Source organism: Trichosurus vulpecula, chromosome 1 (genome assembly GCF_011100635.1).
Source record: "Trichosurus vulpecula isolate mTriVul1 chromosome 1, mTriVul1.pri, whole genome shotgun sequence".
In the NCBI taxonomy this organism is placed as follows: domain Eukaryota; kingdom Metazoa; phylum Chordata; class Mammalia; order Diprotodontia; family Phalangeridae; genus Trichosurus; species Trichosurus vulpecula.
In genome coordinates this window covers 59,659,494-59,682,244 of record NC_050573.1, presented here as the reverse complement: position 1 = coordinate 59,682,244, position 22,751 = coordinate 59,659,494, and the positions used below count along the sequence as shown (strand labels likewise).

Below are 22,751 nucleotides of genomic sequence, written 5' to 3'. Positions count from 1 at the left end.
CTGACCCATAACAATTTTTGAATAGAAATATTAAAGAATATACATGTCTTAGCATCCTGCTACCTTTACAAAAATTGCTCATGTGCTAGAGCATAAAGGAATCATAAATATAAAAAGGCAAGTATAACTAGGATAAACTCAGTAAAAATAGTAATGAATAAAGGAAACATGAGCAAAAGATACAGACCTAAATATATACTAAGTAATGACACCTACTGCATGCCAGGCCCTGTTCTAAGCACTGGGGATATAAAGAAAGGCAAAAGACAGTCTCTGATCTCAAGGAGCTCCCAATCTAACGGGAAGACAACACGCACGTAACTATATATAAACAGAATAAATCAAGGATAATTTCGGAGGGAAAACATTAAGGTCAAGGAGGGCCAAGAAGGGCTTCTTTTGTAACATCTCTCATATAAGAGGTGATGAGGGCCTGCACCAGGATGGTGGCAGAGTCAGAGGAATGAAGGGGAACATATATGAGAGATGTTTTGAAAGGACATGATTTGGCAACTGATCAGTTATGCAGGGTGAGAGAGCGAGGAGTGGAGGATGGCACCCTAGGTTGTGATCCTGAGTAACTGGCAGGATGGCAGTACCCTTGACAGTAATGAGGAAGTTAGGAAGAAGGAGGTTTTAGAGAGAAAGATAATGCGTTCAGTTTTGGACATATTGACCTTGAGATGTCTGTGAGATATCCAGTTCAAGATATCCAATAGGGAAAAAGATAACTAAAAGGAACCCTCAACAATGGAAAAACTAATGAAGGTCCTAGGGAACAGATAATAAAATATACTTATCCCCGTTGGCTACTAGGCCGGGGAGTTCTTCAAGGATAGACTATTATATGCTTGTCAGCTGTAGTCATTGTATCAGATGTTTTTGCTTAATTGTTTGTCACCTGGTGGAAGTCGACTGAAATTACTGTGATATGAAAACAAAAGCCATTAAAATTTTTTTTACTGGCATCCAGTGTATTAGAATGCCAGACTTAGAGTCAGAAAGACCTGAGTTCACTAGCTGGGTGACCCTGGACAAGTCACTTACCCACTCTCAGCCTCAGTTCCCTCACCTGTAAAATGGGGTTAATAATAGCACCTATCTCCCAGGGTCATCATGAGGGTCAAATGTGGTAACATGTATGGTGTTTTGCAAAACTTAAAGCATTATATAAGTGCTAGCTATGGTGATGATGATGATGATGATGATGATGATGTAAAATGAAAACTCCTTAGCTTACCATTCAAACACCTTCATTATCTGGTGCCATCCCACCTTTCCAAATTTATCTCGTTGCTCCCTTCTACTCAATATAAACTCCATCCAAACTGTTCTATCCATCATGTCATTTTGTTACTTTCTTTGCTTTGAATATCTTCCTTTTTCTTATTGAATCATTTCTTACTGCACAATAATCTCTTACATTTATAAACCACATATTCAGTCATTTCTGAATCAGTGCACACCCACTTTATTTCCAACTTCATTTTCTTAACTTATGTTTCTATTTCCTTATATCTGGATCTAAAGTGTTAGAATTCAGATATGATGATTCCACTATTATGGATGATAAAAATAGGTTGCTATAAAAATTGGTAGATTTGTTCTGGTTTTTATATTTTTATTTATCCTGTCACCATTTTATCTGTAAATGCTCTTGGTTTACTTGAGTCTTAAGAGAAGCTTTCTGAAGATCCGTTTTCCTTCCTGCTACTGTTTTATGTTCTATGAGGCGATAACTGCTTATAATCTCCCACTATTAACATTTTGGAAATGACCATTCTAAGTCAGTGTTGCCTTTGTTGCCATGTATTTCCATTTGGCAAGGAGGATCACTGGAAAATAGATTCTTAGCTGGAAGGTAATTCAAAGGCCCTCTAGCCCAATCCCCTCATTTTACAGATGAAAAAACTGAGGCCTACAGGAGTTAAATTACTTGTACAAGGTCTTAAGATAAAATGTTTGCTGATTGAAGCACTTTTTGGGCTTTGGCCTCTTTGTCGTGTGCCTTTTACTTATCTGTTTCCCATTCTGGGATCAGTCGCCCATTTGAATAGGTCAGGTTGGAGGTGTTTTAACTTTCTTCCGGGTCTTTTCATCTTGAGGATCTTGGAGCCATCTTCAGTTTTGCCCTTTTCCTCAATCCTCATATCCAATCAATTGCCTCATCTCATCACTTGGCCCCTTATAGTGTCTCCTGATTATACTCCTCTTTATTCCCACAGCTTTTGCCCCAGTTCTAGTCCCCATCACCTGTAACAAGAACTATTGCAATACCCAAAGGGCCCATATGCCTGCCGCTTGTGTCCTTGACTGCCCTCCTGCTGGACTACCTTAGGACACCATCACTGGACTGTACAGGCTTTGGCTGAGCTCCAAGGGTAACCTTGGAAAAACTATTGCAATATCTTTCTGATTCTCTCAGCACAGGTGCCAAATTTATATTCCTAAAAACCAGATATGACCATGTTACCCATTATTCTGAAATCTTTAGTGGCTCCCTAGAATGGAAGGGAAAATTCTCAATCTGGAATTTAAAGCCCCTCCCGACTACCTTTCTAGACTTATTTCATACTGCTCCCCTTAACACACTATGTTCCAGTCAAATTAACTTGCATCCTATTATCTCCACATGGCATTTCATCTCCTGGCCCCATGTCTAATGACCTTCCATGTGTATAATGAATTCTTACTTATAGAATCTCCAGCTTCCTTCAGAACTCAGCTCAAGTACTACCTCCTACATGAAGCCTCTCCTGATTGCCCCTGATTGCTCTCTCCTTCTTGACATTATTTTATATTACCTTCAATATATCTTTGTATATCCCATAGCTTCCAGTAGAATATAACCTACTTGAGGATAGAATCATGTTTTTTGTCTTTGTATCCACAGTGCCCAACATAGTGTGTTGCACCAAGAAGGTGCTTAACAAATGTTTGATCAATTCAATAGAATAAAATCTTTGCCTTATCTGCTAGTTGGTATCAATTTTGACTTTTGGTATAACTAGTTGATGGTCTGCTTGCCTACAGAAATGACTACCACACTGGTAACTGATCATTTAGAAATGGTTTCTTCTTTTTGTTTTTGTGATTAATATTCACATCAGCCAGTACCTTCTGGCTCTCTTTTGGAAGGGCGTGTTCATGATAATTAAATGGAAACCTTCTGAGCTTCTATCACAAGCCTTTTTGGCCTCTTTCGTTTCTCTCTCTCTTTTTTTTTCTTTTTAGGTTCTTAATCCTAAAGCATATTTTACAATGTAACTATACTTTTTGCCATCCTCTCTTATGCCTACTTTTGCACTAATGTCACCAAATGTGAACATTTGTATTGATTTAATCTTGTTGAGTTCTTCATAGACTATCCCTTCTTATCCCCGGCAACAGATTATCTCCATAAAAGCTGTCATTTTGTTCCTAGTGGTCTTTTTGCTGGTTCTCACCATGACTGTGTGGCAAATGGCCATTCCAGGAAAAGCTATATCTTGTTCCTTTTGTGTGCATGATGGAAGCAATTGCACCAACTCCTTTATTTACCTCTGTAAGGAGAACTTGTGAGCTGTCTTTCCATGTAACTTCCTTATGTTTTCTGGTTTCATTTATAGTAAAGATGTCAATATTGATAATGGTACAATACAAACCTTACATTTTGAGTACTAATAGTTGAATAAATTAATGTTAATAAAAAATCCCCAAACTGTGATTCTTAGTAGCCTCTGATCCCCTTTCTGCTTCTTTACCACTGAGTGTAAAGAAGCTAAAGGAGGGTGTGCAGGACAGAAGGGAATTTGATTTTTCTTTTGTTTCCATCACCATGAAATTCATCCCTTAAGACCCAGCCTGTTACTGATGAGTCTTTCTGTACTTAGGATCATAGGAGCATAGATTGAGAGCTAGAAGGAACCTTAATGTTTATCAAGCCCAACCCTCTCATTTTACAGAAGAGGAAATGGAAGCCCAGAGAAGCATGTTATGTGACTCATCCAGGGACACACTGGTAGTAATTGGTAGAATGTGACTTAAACCTAGGTCTTCTGGTCCTCTGACAAGTCTGTCATTGGTTCCACATTCCTCATGGTACAACCTTCTAGAGCTTGTACTTAACAAGCATAGTCAAGCCTTTGAGAATCCAAGGTTGCCTTCACACCATAGATTGTGTGGTTTGTCTGATGTTCTCAAAGAGGACCATGACATCAGGTTCCGTGACTTGCAAGTGAATTGGATTTAAGCGAGGGAGGGCTGTGCAAAGTCACCAGCCTCACTTTCTCCTCCAGAGCCACCTGAGTCCAATGGTCAGATATAGATCAAGACAACAGGAGATGGCCCAGGATGTAGTGGGAGACCTTGGTCTTTTTAAGCTGAGGTCTTTCTGAGTTCTCACTTTGAGGCAATGCCCATTCAGTGATTAGGGCTATTTAAGAAGTGAGCCAAGGGATGGCCCCTTTACTCCCCTCCCCTCAAAAAAATATTAAATTGGGAGGGGAAGACCCTCATGGTTTCTGGACAAAAGAAAACCAATTACTATTTACATTCACTCTGAGCCATCAATAACTATTAAGTTGTGCTTAGGTAGGGACCTATTGTTAGCCAATCAGTCAGAGCCAGAATGATTTGGGTTTAAGGCATGGTCTTTAAGAAAGAAATCTAGCCAGTAAACTCCAAGATATCTAGGTAGGCTTCATCCTTCAAAATTTACCTTCTTTTGGGCAGAGCAGCCTTAGGTAAGGGCATGATACCCCATGTGGAGAGAGAAGAGGAGAGGAGAGGAGTGGAGGAGCTGAGTTACTCAACTGGAACTAGCCAGTTGAGTCCCCAGTGGGGCAGCTTGGACTACTTACAGGTTGTGGTTTGTCCTTTGTTCTCGAAGAAGATCATGACATCAGGAAGATGATGCCATGACTTGCAAGTGAACTGGATTTAAGTGAGGGACAACTGTGGAAAATCACCAGCCTCATTTTCTCCTCCATCTGGGTCCAATGGCCAGATATAGATGAGGACAATTGGAGATGGCCCCAGGGTTTTATGGAGGTTGTTGTATGTCACATGGGGATAATAATACTGGTACTACTTACCTCACAGGGTTGTTGTGAAAGCAGACTTTGTACAATTTAAATCACCAGTGAGGTGAGCTATTTAATAATAATAATAACAATTATTATTATTAAGCATTCAGAAAATACTTTTTAAAGCAAAGTGCCAGTTATGGGTGCCAGTTAGGTGGGTTTATGATTAATATGGTATTACTGTAATGATAGAATTGTACTATTAGTTTTGTATTATTGCCAGTGAAAAATGAAAAATTACCTGGAACAGAGCATCAGTGTTTTGGGCAGAACAACCTTCACATGACCTCACTTACCCAAGGCTGCCATATTTCTGCTGTTTGTGTCTTTGGCTGCCCTTGTGCTGCATTACCTTAGGACAACATCTATGGACTGCCACAGGCCTTACCCAAAGCAGTTAAATGGTGCTTTAGGGGTGACCCTTGGAAAACATGAGCATTAAACCACTGCTGTAAGGGGTAGATTTTCTCTCCTTGCCATGAACACAGGAGCTATTACTCTGTATGGTGCTGGGGGAGGGGGTTGGGGTTTGGGGGTTGGACTGGTTAACCAGATGCATTTGAAGTGACTTTCAGGAAATGTGTTTCTATTTCTACTTGAATTCACACATCAACTATCTCAGGGTAAATGCAAGATGATCAGGCTAACATTTATAATCCTGCAGCATCAGGTTTGGCTACAAGTCCACAGCTAACGTTTCCCTTGCCTTGGAGAACAAGTGTTCACTTCAGGTAAAAAGAAATGAATTCATTTGGGAGTGACAAGGTCCTTAAAGGAACAGAAAATTTTGATTGTTGTTGTCCCCACCCCCACCCCATTGTGATAAGCTATAATAACAAGCAAATCAAATGTGCAAGAAACACAAATCTTTATTAGAATCATCTGTCTTGGTGTGGAACCAAGATGGTAGAGTAAAGACAGAGACCCACTTGAGCTCTCCCCCAAACCCATTCAAACACCTGTAAAAAATGACTGAACAAATTCTAGAGCAGCAGAAACCGCAAAAAGTCAGTGAAACAAATTTCCAGCCCAAGACAGCCTGGAAGGTCAACAGGAAAGATCTGTTGCACCGGGTTGGGAGAGGAACGCAGTCCAGGGCAAGCCTGGCCTCAGTGAACCTGGAGCAGGCCTCAGGGGACTGAATTGCAGGCACCTGCGGAGGTTTCCAGACTTCTCAACCTACAAACACCAAAAACAGCTTAGAAGGTCAGTAGGAAAGGTCTCTTGGATCTGGGTGAGAGAAGAGTGCAGTTCAGCCCCAGCACAGCTCTGAGGCGGTATGGCAACAGCATCCGCAGTAGCGGCTGCTCCCAGAATTCTTAGCCTGTAGGTAGTAAGGGGATAGAGCAGCTGATTAGAAGGAGATTACAGGGGTCTCTTTGCTGGCAGTAAGGCAGGATTCTTTTGCTTTGCCTATACTTGGATCTAGGTCCCAGTCCTGGGTGGCAGTCCTGGGGTGAGGTGGAGCACTGGCATAGCAGAGTTTGTGGCAGCGGTGGCGAGGGAGCAGTTCCTCACAGTTCCAGGGCAGAAAAGATTGCTTGTGGTGACTTACAGACCAGAGCACAGGCCAGGACAGGAATAAACACCTCTCCTTAGATCATACCACCTTGAAAGAACTGAAAACTTATAGGTCCCTAGAAGTATCTCTGAAAATAGCTGCACAAATCCCCTGAAGCTTGGAACAGTATGCCCTCCACACTGGAAGCAGAGCCCTACCTTAACCAAGAGTTAAAAAGTCAGATAATTGGCTGGGAAAAAAACCGCAAACTGTAGAAACTTACTTTGGTAACAAGGAATATCAAAACGTACACTCAGAAGAAGACGACAAAGTCAAAGCTCCTACATCCAAAGCCTCCTAGAAAAATATGAATTCGTCTCAGGCCATAGAGGAGCTCAAAAAGAATTTTGAACATCAAGTAAGAGAAGTAGAGGAAAAATTGGGAAGAGAAATGAGAGTGGTGTAAGAAAATCATGAAAAACAAGTCAACAGCTTGCTAAAGGAGTCTGAAGTAAATAACACCTTTAAAAAATAGACTACATCAAATGGTAAAAGAGGTCCTTAAAAGCCAATGAGGAGAAGAGTGCCTTAAAAAGCAGAATTGGCTGAATGGAAAAGGAGGTCCAAAAGTTCACTGAAGAAAATAATTCCTTAAAAATTAGAATGGAGCAAAGAGAAGCTAATGACTCTATGGGAAATCAAGAAATTATAAAACAAAACCAAAAGAATGAAAAAAATAGAAGACAATGTGAAATATCTCATTAGAAAACAACTGACCTGGAAAATAGATCCAGGAGAGATAATTTAAAAATTACTTGATTACCTGAAATCCATGATCAAAAACAGAGCCTAGCTATCGTCTTTCAAGAAATTATCAGGGAAAACTGCTCTGATATTCTAGAATCAGAGGATAAAATAGAAATTGAAAGAATCCACTGATCACTTCCTGAAAGAGATCCCAAAAGGAAAACTGCCAGGAATATTGTAGCCAAATTCTAGAGTTTCCAGGTCAAGTAGAAAATATTGCAAACAGCCAGAAAGAAACAGTTCAAGTATTGTGGAGCCAGTGTCAGTATGACACAGGATTTAGTAGCTTCTACACTAAAGGATCAGAGGGTTTAGAATATGATATTCTGGAGGGCAAAGGAGCTAGGATTACATCCAAGAATCACCTACTCAGCAAAACTGAGTATAATCCTTCAGGGGACAAAATGAATATTCAATGAAATAGAGGAGTTTCAAGCATTCCTGATAAAAAGACCAGAACTGAATAGAAAATGTGACTTTCAAATACAAGGCTCAAATCACCAAAAGGTGAACAGGAAAAGGAAATCATAAGGGATTTACATTCCCACATGGGAAAATGATACTTGTAACTCAGAACTTTCTCATTAGGCAGTTAGAAGGAATATACAGACAGAGGGCAGGTTTTGAGTTGAATATGAAGGGATGATATCTAAAAAAATAAAATTAAGGGGTGAGAAAGAGGAATGCAGTAGGAGAAAGGGAAAGGGAGAGGCTGAATGGGGTAAATTATCTCATGTAAAAGAGGCACAAAAGAGTTTTTACAGCAGAAGGGAAGATGAGGGGAGGTGGTAGGGAACACTTGAACCTCATTCTCATGAGAATTGACTCAAAGAGGGAATAACATACACACTCAATTGGGTGTAGAAATCTATCTTATCCTATGTGAAAGTGGGAGGGGAAAGGATAAGAAAAGGGGGAGGTGCTCAGAGAAGGGAGGGCAGATTGGGGGAGGTGGTAGTCAGAAGCAAAATACTTTTGAGGAGGGACAGGTGAAAGACAATAAACATAAATAGAATAAACAGGGGAAATAGAATGGAGGGAAATATAGTTAACAATCATAAATGAAAAAAAAATTGATGCAAGTTTCTCCGATAAAGGCCTCATCTCTCAAATATATAGTGAAATGAGTCAAATTTATAAAAATAAGAGCCATTCTCCAATTGACAAATGATCAAAAAATATGAATAGTCAGTTTTCAGATGAAGTTATTAGAGCTATCTGTAGTCATATGAAAAATGCTCTAAATCACTATTGATTGGAGAAATGTAAATTAAAATAATTTTGAGCTACTACTTCACACTTATTAGATTGGCTAATAAGACAGAAAAGGATAATGACAAATGTTGGAGGGGATGTAAGAAAATTGAGACACTAATTCCCTGTTGGTGGAATTGTGAACTAATTCAACCATTATGTAGAACAATTTGGAACTATGCCTAAAGGCCTATAAAACCATGCATAACCTTTGACCTAGCAATACCACTACTAGGTCTGTATCCCAAAAGAAATAAAAGACAAAAAGGAAAAGGACTTATATGCACAAAAATATTTAAAGCAGCCCTTTTCTGGTGACAAAGAATTGGAAAATGATGGGATGCCCATCAATTGGGGAATGGTTAAACAAGTTGTGGTCTATAATTGTAATGGAATACTTATTGTGTTGTAAGAAATGATGAGCTAGATACTCTCAGAAAAACCTGGAAAGACTTACATGAACTGATACAACGTTAAATGAGTAGAACCAAGAGAACATTGTACACAGTAACAACAATATTGTAAAATGATCACTTGTGAAAGACTTAGTGATTCTCAGCAATACAATGATCCAAGACAACTTTGAAGGACTTGTGATGGAAGATGCTATCCACGCTATCCAGAGAAAGAAATGATGTTGTTTGACTACATATCAAAGCATGCTTTTTAAAGTTTCTTTATTTTTCTGGATTTTTATTTTGGTCTGTGTTTTCTTTTACTGCATGACTAATATGGAAATATGTTTTACATGACTGTACATGTATAACCTATATCACATTGCTTGTCTTCTCAATGAAGGGGGGTGAGGAGGGAGGGAGAGAAGTTGGAACTCAATTTTTATTTTTATTTTTAACTTTATTTCAAGGGGGAAAGGCAGGGCAGTTGGGGTTAAGTGACTTGCCCAAGGTCACACAGCTAGTGAGTGTGTCAAGCGTCTGAGGCCGGATTTGAACTCAGGTCCTCCTGACTCCAGGGCTGGTGCTGTACTCACTGTGCCACCTAGCTACCCCCTGGAACTCAGTTTTTAAAGTGAATGTTGAAAATTGTTTTTACATGTGATTGGGGCAAAATAAAATAATAAAAAAACTAAAAAAAGAAAATAAAATTATCTTTCTTCTTCATTGAATAAATTCATGTCACTCATCCGCTCAAAAATCATCAGTGGCTTTTAATCACCTACTGAGCAAAGTTGAAACTCTCATTCCTGGCATTCAAGGCCCTCACAATCTTTGCATAATGCATGGAGTTAATGGAAGGGAGGAATATTTAGTTCATATCCTTTCCTTCCCTTAACTCCATGCATCAGTTGATCTGGACAAGTCCTAACCCCCTTTGCCACTCCCCCTTCAACCTAGATTTGCATTGTTTTCTCCCTTTTTTGGTGTCTTTGCTTAGGCTGTTGTTCCATATACCTGAAATGTTCTCGCTAGCTTATCTTGTTGGTACATAAACTGTAATTATTTTCACTGTGTTCTTTTCACAAATACTTATCGTGAGCATGGCAGTACAAATGGACTTAAATATCCCTGGTCAGCAGCTACTTTCTACCTCAGGTCTCACGTGAACCTATTTCAACTTTCTAATTTATCTGTCATGTGACATTGTATATTGGACCTATGTTGTTGTGTTGGTATCATCTCTCTGCTTACATGTACTGTAAGCTCCTTGAGGGCAGGACCCAGTGTCTTAACTTTGTGCTTGGAACAAAGCTTTGCAGAATAGAGACTTGATGCATTTATTTTTGTTTTGCATTACATTGAGCACCTCCTGTGTTCATGGTTCAGTGGTCACTACTGGTGCTACAAAGGCACAAAGTGACACAGTCCTTGTCCTCAAGGAACTTGTAATGTCTCCTGGGAGACAGAACTTGTACATTCTGTAAGTAATAGTAACAGTAATAATAGCTGGCATTTATATGGTGCTTTAAGGTTTGCAAATGCTCTACAATCATAGCCTCATTTGTTCCTCATGACACTCCTGGGAGATAGATGCTATGATGATCCCCATTTTACAGATGAGGAAACTGAGGCAGTCAGAAGTTAAGGAACTTGCACAGGATCTAAGTATCTGGGGCTGCATTTGAACTCAGGTCTTTGGGACTCCAAACCCAGGGCTCTATCCACTGCACCACCAGGCCGCTCCTGTGCCACTGGTGTTGGCTGAGGCAAGTATGAGAAAAGGTGCAATCTGATAGGGACAAAGTCGAAATCTTGACAAAATAAGAAAATCTGAGAGTAATTCCAATCCTGCTTTCCTCCATTTGTGTCTTTCATGGCCGTGGGTGGATCCTTTCCTTTCTCTGGCCCTCAGTTTTCTTACATATAAAATGTGAGGGCTTGGGGCAGCTAGGTGGCGCAGTGAGTAGAGCACCGGCCCTGGAGTCAGGAGTACCTGAGTTCAAATCTGACCTCAGACATTTGACATACTTACTAGCTGTGTGACCTTGGGCAAGTCACTTAACCCCAATTGCCCTGCCTTCCTCTCTGCAAAAAACAAAACAAAAAACAAAAAAAAATGTGAGGGCTAGACTGGATGACTCACTTCTAAGGACCCTCCCAGCTCTAGCTCTCTTCTCTCATCGTAGAATCACTTCTCGTCGGGAAGATTGAGAAAAAACTTCATGGAGAAGCGGTGTCTAACCCATAACTTGAAAGAGGGGGTTTTCAGTAGGTTGAGATGACAGAGCCTACATCAGTACCTGGGGGCCAGGGATGCTTGCCAAGACTCTACCAGGGGAGGCATGGTAAGAAAGAAAGTTGGACACAGGTGCTGTACCACTTGGGAGTTGCTTCTTGGAATTGGTCATTCCAAGGGCCCAGAGCCAAGTGACCCCTACTGTTTCTCTCTTCACCCCCACTCCCAGCTTCTCTGTGGGCTTTATGCTAGGGCTTGATAACCAGTGTACTGGTTACGTCCTATCCCCTGGATAAGGGGCTCTTTGAGGAGAGAAATGAGAATAAGGAGTGGCCCCAGTGGCCCTGGATTCAGCAGTGTTGTTTCCTGCAATGTCTTAATTCAAATTAAAATGACCACTGAAAAATGTTATGGTTATAACCTGGAGTCCTAATGTTTAGTTCAGTTCAATAGCCCTGTGCTGGCTCCCAGCAATACAAACACGAAAGTGAAGTTGTCTTTGTCCCCAGGGACATTCCTGAACATATGAATATATATAAAACACATGAATATATGAAAGCAAGTAGTCTACAAGGCAGCACGAAGAGAGGGAGTGAGCCTCTTAAGACTCCCTAACATCCTCTTCGCCTACCCTCAGCAGTGCTGTTTGCAGTATAACATCCACAACAGCCCAGATTCACCTTTGCAAAATGCTTTTAAGGTTCATTAAGCACTTTTCCACACAACAGCCTTTGCAAATGAAGAGACTGAGGGTCAGAGAGATTAAGTTCCTTTTCCCATGTTCACATAGCTAGTAAGTGTTAGCAGCAGGATTTGACCTCCGATCCCCGATTCTGAGTCCAGCACTCTTTCCAGTAGGCCCCACAGGCCAGCTCTCTTTAGAGCTGCAGCCTTCCTAGCTCTCAAAGAACAGCCCTGTGGAATCCTGTCAGCCACCAACTAATTGCCAGTTGCCAGGAAAGCTCCTCCTCCCCCACCCTCCTCCGTGGGGGGTGGGGGTGGAGGTGGGGAAGCTTTTTGTGGGCTGCATCTCACTTCCCTGAACTATTTGCCTAATTGCTATGGGAACAGCAATCTGTCCTCTGCCAACGAACTGGAGAGAGGTGGTAGGCACTATATCTGAAAGCACAAGCCATACTGGGAATATGTCACACCTTCCCCATTCCCATCCCTTCCACCCAGCGACTGCTGGAAGCAACCCTAGGGAGTGATATAAGGGAATTGCCTCTTGGCTGGTTACTTCCAGTTTCTGGGAATTTTTGATGGCTTAAGAATAATCAATGGTGTGAGCTCTTGGTTTCCAGAAAGCCTAGAGCAGGAGGAAATCATAATGTACACACTGAGGCCAGTGCCTTTTATTTCCTTTTTATCTTCAACACCAAGTAAAATGTGCCTTTCCATATATGTAATAGAAGAGAAAAAGAGGATTGTATATGGAACTTGGAAGCTAGATAGTGTGGGCGTCAAGAAGATCTAACTTGAAATCCTTCCTCAAACACTGTGTGTGTGACCCTGAGCAAATCTGTTAACCTTTCTCAGCCTCAGTTTTCTTCATCTGTAAAATGGGAGTAATAGTAGCCCCTGCCCTTATAGAGTTGTTGTAGAGACAAAGCGAGGTAATGTATGTAGAGTGCTTTGCAAATTGTAATGTGCTTGTATACGTGCTAGCTATTATTTTAAAAATCTCTTTTGTATGTATATAAATATGTAAGTTCAGCCTGTAGCTTTCAAAGCTGTTCTGCTTGTCTGTGCTTCTTTTTGGGCTTTCTTCTCTCTGGGCCTTTTTTAAAAAGGTGCTTCAAAGACCATCTTTCTCTGCTTTTCTTTTTCTCTTCTATCCCTGTCTCCCTCACCCTCTAATCCTGCTGCACCCTCCAATTAGAAAAAAGAAAAAAGAAAGACAATGTCCTTGTAACAAATGTTCATAGTCAGGTAAAACAAACTCCCACATTTTCAGGGTCTGATAATGTTTACCTTATTATGTAACTTCAGTCCATCACCTCTCTGTCAAGAGGTGAGTAGCATGCTTTAATACATCAGTCTTCTGGGATCATAGTTGGGTAAGTGCATCGATGAGAGTTCTCAACTCTTCCAAATATGTTTTTTAAAAATTTTATAATATTACTCTAATTGTATAAATTGTTCTCCTGGTTCTGCTCACTTCACAATGCATCAGTTCGTACAAGTCTTCCTAGATTACTTGGAAACACTTTATTTTGTCATTTCTTACAGTCCAATGATATTCTGTTACATACATAAACCATAGTTTGTTGGCCATTCCCTAGTAGATGAACATCCCCTTGATTTCTAATTCTTCGCCTCAAGAGAAAAATATAGCTTCTTTCTTAAAGAGATGGTGCAGTGTAGTGTATAGAGCACTGAATTTGGGCTGGGATTGCAGATCTGCTACTTTACTACAAGCATGATTATGGGCAAGTCTCTCACCCTCTCTGGGCTTCAATTTCTCATCTTTGACATGAGGGGACTGAACTAGATGATCCAAGGATGAATCCAATGAGAACAAGGGTCCACACAGATTGAATGGTCCTTCCCTAACTTGACATTTCAAATGTACCTGTATACCTAATTGTGGTAGTAGAACAGTGCTTTATGATTGCAAAGTCCCTTTTACGTATCTCATTTTATCCCAACAACTAGTTAGTACATTCCACCCATTTCTTGTAGGAGAAATTGGGAGCTCAGAGGGGTTGTGATTTGTTCACAGCCAGAAAGTGACTAAACCAGGTCTTGAACCCAGGTGCTAGTATTCTTTCTAAGATCTTTTACAGTACCTTTTGACAGATATATGTATCTATGTATATTATATATATATATATATATATATGTATATATATATATATATATACCTATATATGGAATAGTCAGAGGAAGTAAATTATCAGTGGCTTTGTTTTATATTAGCCATTATTGGATTTGATGATCTTAATAGTTCAGTATTGTTTTAACCTTTTGATGTGCCCTATGTCGATTTTTATTTATTGAAGCAGTGTAATAGAAACCATGTGTGTGGCCCCCATGCCTAGCAGCATTTTGACCTCTGAGTCTTGGGTTTGTGATCCACAAAGTACAGCTGCTAGTGTTTGCACTGCATGTCTCACAGAATCGTGAGGAAAGTGTTTTGCAAACCTTAGGGTGCTAGAGGAATATGAGCTATTACTAACATCTTGTGAAGTAAACAGTTGGAGTATTATTTAGTCATGTAACTTGTTTCCAATATATGCCTGTTACAGACACATTTTCCAGAGAACTACACGGAGGCTGAGAGGTGAAACGGACCTGAGAGGTCAAGGTCAACATTCCAGCCAGCTAAGTGGTGGAAGAGAAGCTCAAACGTGGATCTCCTGACTCGTAAGTCTGGTGTTCCTTCTCCAACCTCAGGGTGTCTCTCCTCTGGATAATCAAGTAGGACAGGATGTGGGTGGAATATTCCATTTTTGTCCTTCTCAAGGAGGAAAGTCTTTTTTTTTTCTAGGAAGCCACCCTGCTTTTCTAATGTGGGATATTCCTTGGTGATCAGCAGCAGTCCCTAGAGCATCTCTCCTGATCACAGGGACCCAACAGCTCCTGCTGCTGGAGCTCTTTAAGGGCTGAACAGAATCTGCTAATTTATCTGCCAACTTGGGTTTGCCCTGGGAAAATGATCTCAACTATGCTTGGTTAGTGTAAAGAGCACTGGACGTGGGGCTCAGAAAACTTGGATTTAAGTCCCATTTCTTCCACTTGACTTACTGGGTGCCCTAGGGCAAGTCTCTTCCCCTTTTGGTGCCTGAATTACCCCCATCAGTAGAATAATTGGGTTGCACGAGATGATCCCTAAAGTCTTTTCCAGTGTTTATATCATGTGATTATTGGTGTTAGCTTTGTGTAATATATCCATTTTGCCTTTAGATGTCACTGCTGTATCAACTTTCTGTGGCTCTGAGGCCTTGCAGTCATTGAATTCTAGAATGTTAGCATTGTAGTAGTTTCTCAAGTCTTCCCCATTTTACAGGTGAGGAAACTGAGGTCCAGAGAGAGTCAATGACTTGCCCCATTCCATAAAGGAGGGTGTAGCACAACCAGGATTAGGTGGCCTAATTCCCAGTCTAGTATTTGTTTCTTACTATGGATTTATGGGCAAAGCTCTGAACTGGAGATGTTTAAACTTTTGTGAATCAGATTGTAGAGTGTTTTGGAAGTCATAAGTAGTTTAGGTTGGTTAGTGAAAGGGTTTGCTTCTCTAGTGAAAGGGTTTGCTTCTCCTACTTAAAGTTCTTCATGAAAAACTATTGGCACATAAAATACTTCGAGAGATATAGCTACACAAGGAGTTTTTAAGATCCCAAAGTGAAACAAGTATTATGTAGAACTGAAAGTATATGAATTTGGGCCCAACTGAATGCGCAGTGTCCAGGATAGGGCAAGTTGTATAGTAATGCTCAAGAAGTGACGCATGTTTGGAACTTTCTAAACCTGAAAGTCTATGTGCATGTCAGGAATTATCATCATTACTTGTTGCTGTGTTTGTGTATTGATTTGATTGCCCGCAACATATAGTCATCACCTTAATACAGATCTTTAATACCTCTCAGCAGGATCCTCCTGCCTTCAGTCATTCTCCTTTCTAGTCCTTCCCGCACACGGCTGTCAAAATAATCTTCTTAAGTCACAAATCTTATGATGTCACTGTGCTCAAAAAACCTTAGTGACTAAGACTCACAGAACCTCAGAGCTGGAAGGAGATCTCAGAGCTGATCTAGTCTAACCCATACCTGAAGAAGACTCGCTTGTTCATTATACTGAACAGGTGGTAATCCATCAATAAGGTCCATGATGATCTTTTTCCCCTTTCCCCATCTAGGCCTGTCTTCCTGTCTCTCCTAGGGCAGCACCCCTTCAGAGTGCTGACGCCATCCCAACTGGCACACCAGTTTTGATGTGCTCCATTTCTAACCAGAGCCTGTTTACCCCTCCTCAGGTAGCCTGGTGGCTGTGCTCTCTTCCTCACTTTCAGGGGCTTACTTTATTGGTGCCAGACTTATTGCAGACACCCAATCAGTTTTAGCTCTGCCTCAGCCTCCCACCTCTGGATGACAGAGGAGCACTGCCGCCACCACATCCCGTTGAGCCTTGGCTACCTTTTCCATGAAAGCTCTCCTGGACCTCCAGCTGAAAAGTGTTTTTTTTTCCTTCTCCAGGTATCTATGAATCTTTCTTTTGCCGCTATCATACTCTGTCTTGCATTATTCTTATCTGGGTAGATGTTACTATTACTCTTTGGAGACCATTAGGTCCTTGAGGGCAAAAGCACTATTTTTTTCCATCTTTACACCTCGGTGTCTAGCACAGAGCCTTGCTCATAGCAGGAACTTAATAAATATTTGCTATTATTCAGTTGAGTAGAGATTTTGGGTAGAGCCCTTCACTGGGATTCAGGAGACCTGGGTTTGAGTACCTTGCTCTGCTACCTCCCTTTCTCCTGCTGTAAAATGAAGATTTTGGGGTTATCTGGCCTCTCAATTCTAAATAGTATGCTGGAGTGGACAGAGCATTGGGTGACAGTCTCTAAGTCCCTCTTGTTTGTAGAGAATAATGACATCTATGGTGCTATCTTCCTGTCATTGAGAGGATCAAACAGATCACAAACAATACACATACAGCGCTCTGTAAGCTTTAGAGAGCCGTAGCCAGCACTGCATCTGGAGGCAGGCAGACCTGAGTTCCAATCCAGTTTCAGACGATTACTAGCAATCCTAGGCAAGTCACTTAACCTCTCTCAGCTTCAGCTTCCCCATATGTAAAATGGGTCTGATGATGGCACCTACTTAACAGGATTGTTGAGGATAAAATGAGATGTTATTTGTAAAACACTTTGCAACCCCTAACCCACTATATAAATGCCAAATAGATTGCGATGATGATGATAACTATTATCTTTTGCTTTCTATGTCTCTTCCCTTTTAGAGGTCTCAGTTTCTTCTTTTGTAAAGTGAGAGGTTTGACTAGTTGGCTTCTAAGATCCTTCCAAGTTTAAAATTCTGTGATTCTAAGATAAATCCCCTCTATCTGCTCTCCCTGGTTGGGGGGGCGGGGTTGGGTTGACTCTAGGTCGAAGGAGAGTGACAAGCATGTAGTCCTGGATAATTTCGTACAACTGCAAAATCCCTTTTCATTTTTTTTTCTGGTGAACAACTTCACTTCTATCTGAGTAGTGGCCACAAGGTGGCAGCCAGAACCGTCCCACTCTATTATTTCTGGCCCACACCTACCCAAATCCCAGAAACACCACAGTCTAGACTAGCTAACAGGCCGAATTCTTCACTTGTTAGGTAAGCGTGCATGTAGACGTTCACGATTCTCATTTCCAGCCATCATTTTCCTCTGTGCCTTTTCAAGACTGCTGCTCAGCCAAGGTGTCACATCACACCACTGAATGCTTTGAAGGCAGGAGGGGCCAGATCTCCCAAATGGGATGTGTACATGGAATTTGTGTAAATGACTGCACAGGAGAGACCTGTTTACTCTTAACAAGTATCTTTTGAACTGCTGTGGGAAGAAAGAGATTAAATGGTGCTCATATTCAGATACCCTTTAGATCGATGTGAAATTCTACCAGGTTTCAGAGTGGTTTGATAAGCAGTTTGATAAGATTTCCTGGCATGTTGAATTCTTTCTAAGAACATTTCTTAAATTTCTTCCAAGTCTGCCCCTCAAGATGTAATATTGGCTTTGTAATTATATGGTTAAGGAATGGCCTTTCTCTCCTCGCCTACCTGTTTCAAACTTGGTCATGGTTTTCCTTTGTTTTATGTCTGTATGCAGTTTAGCAGCCTGTTTGATATGATGTGTTAGTCTCAAGTTTAGTGCCCAAGAGACAGGTGTCTGCACCAGCAGCCAATTGGGGAACTGAAGCTGGGGGGAGAGAAACACAGGACAGGTTCTGTCTGCCTTGTGCTGGCTATGGTTTTTCTTTAGTCTTTTGTTTAATTTGTTTATTGAAAGGGAATTAAGTATTTTGAAAAAAAAATCAATAAAATTTAAAAATATTTGAGTTCTTTAGAGGCTACGGGATATAGTAGAAAGAGCACCAGACTGTGAGGATCCAGATTCCAGGGCTAGCTATGCAACTGATATGCTGGGGAACTTTGGGCAAGTTGCCTCCTTTCCCTGAATGTCAGGTCCCCTCTGTAAGGCAAGGAGGCTGGGTTGAGTTGATTGCTAAGGTCCTTTTCAGCTCTGCTCGTCTGTTCTTATTTTCTAAATACCCGTGTCTGCCTTCTGGCTCTCCCCAGGAACAAGAACCAAGTAATAACATGCCAGCTCTAAATGTCTGATCTCATGACTGTTCTTTTGGAGTGTCCTAGGTGCTAAGATCCCTTCCAGCTCTGACATTTTCTGTTCCATTGGCCTTTCCAGGTATGAGATGCCATGATTTCTGTGATTCTTTGTCCTTCCTATTTGCCCTTTCTTGTGAAATGCTTAGATAACTCAGAAAACACAAAGCAATATTGCTTCTGGTAAACCCTCACTGCAGCTCTTGTCAGGCACTTATGCTGAAGCCTGTACCACGGGCATTGTGTTTAGCCTTGGAGTGGCAGATTTCTCAAGGGCAGCTGTGAATCAAGGCTGCCTCTTTCTCTGAGCTGGTTGGGGTCTGGTTCAGCCAACCCAGAGTTCTTTGGAATCTGTAGTTGACACTGCCCTGCCCTGCTGCAGGGCCTGATGCAGCTTGAAGGAGTCTCTCTCCAAGTCTGTTGCAACATAGGAGAAATGTGGGAGGAGGGGAGAGTGCTGGGATTGAGTACAGTTGGCTGTGTATGGCAACCTGCCAGCAAGGTCTGAGTAAAATTCTTGTTAGTCCCATTTGAAAAAACAAATAAATTTCCAAGAAAATGTTGAAGTGCTTCCTTGAAGCCTCTTGCAGTTAGCTCGCAAGAGATAAATGAATTTCCCTAAATGAGTGTTTGATAGAAACTGTTCAGAGAGAACAGCTGACTCCTTTCTGCCTGAGTTTGGAAGGGGATATGATATGCTGCGGGGGAAAGAGCCTGCTCCCAGCTTTAATTCTATGGTCCTTCTTTGGGACCCAGCCTCCCCAACTGTAAAATGGAAGGTTGGGCTTGATCATCTACAAAGTTCCTTAAAATTCTAATATGTTTTAAAGTTCTAAGTTCTTTTCAGTTCAGATATTCTGGGTTCTAAAGTTATGGCTCTCTCTGCTACTTTAGATTCAAAGGCCCCTTCCTGGTCTTACATTTTATGATTTTATAAGCAGCCTTCCACTAATACATTTTTATGTACAATTGTATCTAAATAGGGGTTCTTAAACTAGAGTTCATAAACTTATTTAAAAATTTTTTTGATAACCATTTCAATATGATTGGTTCTTTTGGTAATACTATATATTTTAATTTATGCATTTAAAAACAATATTCTGAGAAGAGGTCTATAGACTTCACCAGATCATCTACCCTAGACCAAGAGGATCTTAACTTTTTTTGTGTCATGGATCTCTTTTGGCAGCCTGGTGAAGCCTCAGATGCCTCAGAACAATGATTTTTCTTTAAAAAATATTCATTGTTGGGGCAGCTAGGTGGTACATCGGGTAGAGCTTCAGCCCTGGAGTCAGGAGGACCTGAGTTCAAATGTGGCCTCACACATTTAGTAGCTGTGTGACTCTAGGTAAGTCACTTAACCCTGATTGCCTCAAAAAAAATTCATTGTTGAAGGAAATGCTAAATTTCAGTTAGAGATTAGTGAAAATAAAAATGTAATTTTCCCCATCCAAGTTCACAGACCTCCCTCCCCCCAAAAATACATCCACAAACCCCAAGTGAAGGGCCTCTGTTACAAAACTAACCCCCCTCATTTTATAGATGGGGAAACTGAGGCCATAGAAAGAAAGGAATTCACTGAAGGTTACATAGCAAGTTAGTGTCAAAGCCGTGACTAAAAACCAGGGCTACTAACTGATTGTCCAGGCATGTCAAGAAAACTACTTCCTCTTGATGAGGAGAAACCAAATTATTATCAGGTATAATTGCTACATATGTAGATAAATGGATCTGTGAGCCCACCGGTATGAATGGTTCTTCCACCAGTGCAGATAGCATCCTGTCCGTACCTTCTCAGCCTGTGTAGTTGTTGTCCACGTCTTGTTAACATCTCATCATTTATCTACCCAGTATGCCAGAGGCCTAACTTTGGTTGCTCTAATAGTTTATGAATGTCTGTGCAACACTGGTAATATTCCACCACTTTGCTCTTTGGGTCACTTTCACTTCTGGTCCTTCTGAGCGAATGATATTCCATGATTTGCAGCTATAAAGCAACAGCAGGAAAATCATCGTAATAAAGAGATGGATTTTGTGGCATTGTGCAGGCTGGGATCATTCAAAGTTTTGTGCAGTTCTAAGGTCCCTTTTCTTGTCAGTCTGTGTCCTCTCATTCAGCATCTGCACTGTTTGTCTGAGATATTTGTATTATTACAGGTTAACTTGATAGCCTATCAAGCTATGCATCATCTCAGCAAAATATACACCCTTCATCAACTGATATTCACATTTTTATATACATGTGCATATAAGCAAATAGTTTGATACTGCTTTTTGAAAGCCTAATGTGGCCTTAGACTTTATTAGAGTTGTAACATCCTGATCACAATAGGTAATAATCCCCTTGGGTGCTGACCTGACCACACCTGAGTAAAAGTTTTGGGTGCCATGCTGTCAACATTTTAAGAGGGACTGATAATCTAAAGAATGCCCGGAGAAGTTATTAATAATGGTGAAAGGCCTAAAAAACATATTTGAAGGCCTGTCACATGGAAGAGGGATTGGACTCATTCTGCTTGATTCCAGAGGGTAAAACTAGGAAAAAAAAAAAGGGTGGAAGTTATAGGGACAGATTTAATCAGTTAATCAGTTAACATGCATTTATAAAGCACCTACTATGTGCCTGCACACTGGGGATACAAATACAAACATGAAACAGTCCCTACCCTCAAAGGAACAATATGCAGACATATAATTATATACAAAATAAGTAAAAGGTAATTTGGGGAGCGAAGCACTAGTTTGGGGGATGGAGGTCATTGTAGAGGCAGAAATGGAAAAAAGCCTCATGTAGGAGATGGCATTTAAGCTGAATTTGGCAACAAACAAGTCTGGATTCCAAGAGGCAGGGAAAGAGTACATATCAGGCATGGAAGACAGACTTGCAGAGGTGAGAATTCAACATTTTGCGTGTGATTGGACCCGGGAATATGTGAAGGAATATAATGTATAAGGCTGGAAAGTTTGGGTTGGGATCCAGTGTGAAGGGCTTTAGGAGTCAGAGTTTGCATTTGATACCAACATTATTGACATTTACTAAGTCCGGAGTGACATGGTCAGACTTGTGTTTTAGGAACATAGCTTTGGCAGGGAGCCCATGAGATGGGGAAGCAGAATTGATAAGATGTGCAACTGACTGGCTAAGTGGAGTTAGGAACCTACAGGACTGAAAGCATGGTGGTTCTCTTTAATACAAGTCTCTTTCAAGGAAAAACTATTCAAAGGTAGAATACTTTAGGTTGCCTAGGACCTATATAGTGGATGGACCTTTTCTCTGGATCTTTGACCAGAAGGTAAATGCCTTTTGGGGTTGTTACCAAAGGTATTCTTACTCAGGTATGAGATTGCCTCAAGCTCTGAGATTTGGTGATTCTGAGACAGGATGCTCTGTAAGGTCCTTTCACATTTAGGGAACCTTTGATGACCTATACACCATGGGACTGTCTCTCATTACATCTGAACAGGGTGGGAGTCTCCAAACCACATTTTGTTTGTAAGTCCTGGCATTATACCGACCTTTAAAGTCCTGGTTAGCTCTTCTCTATTTCTGTTTGGGAAAATAGCCTTCCTACTTATGCAGAAGCACTTAGTCTATCTCAATTTGTAATTTCAGTTTATGAGTGTCACACTCTTTCTGATGACAGAGATACTGTGTGTGGGTGAGCTCTGCTGAGTCAGAAATCTCTCTGGCTCTTCATCTCTCCCACCCCTCCACACTCCCCTGCCTCCCTTTTGCCTCCCCCTTTCCTACTCCTTACCTGCACATTGGGCCTAACCTTTAGCAGCTGAAGTCTCTGTGGTTTTCTGTATGTAATTCGTGGCAGTAAACAAGCGCTCTTCCCCAACTGGTATAACCTTTTCTTTCAAATACCATCTGATTTTTTTCCCCAAAGGAGATGTGGCTTTGGCTTTGGTCATGCTTCTGTGTGTGTGAATGAAGAACGAAACCAGCTTTAGAAATGGTCTGCTTTAGTTTTTAGCATGCCCAGGGAAAGATTTTAAAAAGAACAGTTTGCTGTCTTGTGCCCTCTTGCCCCCCTGCCTTTGTTCACATTGTTGCTTGTTTCTGGAGTGCACTACTTCATGCCACCGCCCTCTGCCTCAATCTTCTTCTCCTGAAATCTTACCCATCATAGGATTGCAAACATATAGAGC

The 22,751-nt window shown here is 41.0% G+C and overlaps 1 protein-coding gene across 2 annotated transcripts in view; it reads left to right on the top strand.

The window, feature by feature from the left end:
• Positions 1–22,751, top strand: part of GNG7 (G protein subunit gamma 7) — a 364,198-nt gene that overhangs the window by 95,986 nt on the left and 245,461 nt on the right. For both annotated transcript variants that reach the window (XM_036756425.1, XM_036756410.1), the window contains exon 3: positions 14,514–14,631. The gene's annotated coding sequence lies outside the window, so the exon portion shown is untranslated. The remainder of the gene's footprint in view (positions 1–14,513; positions 14,632–22,751) is intronic.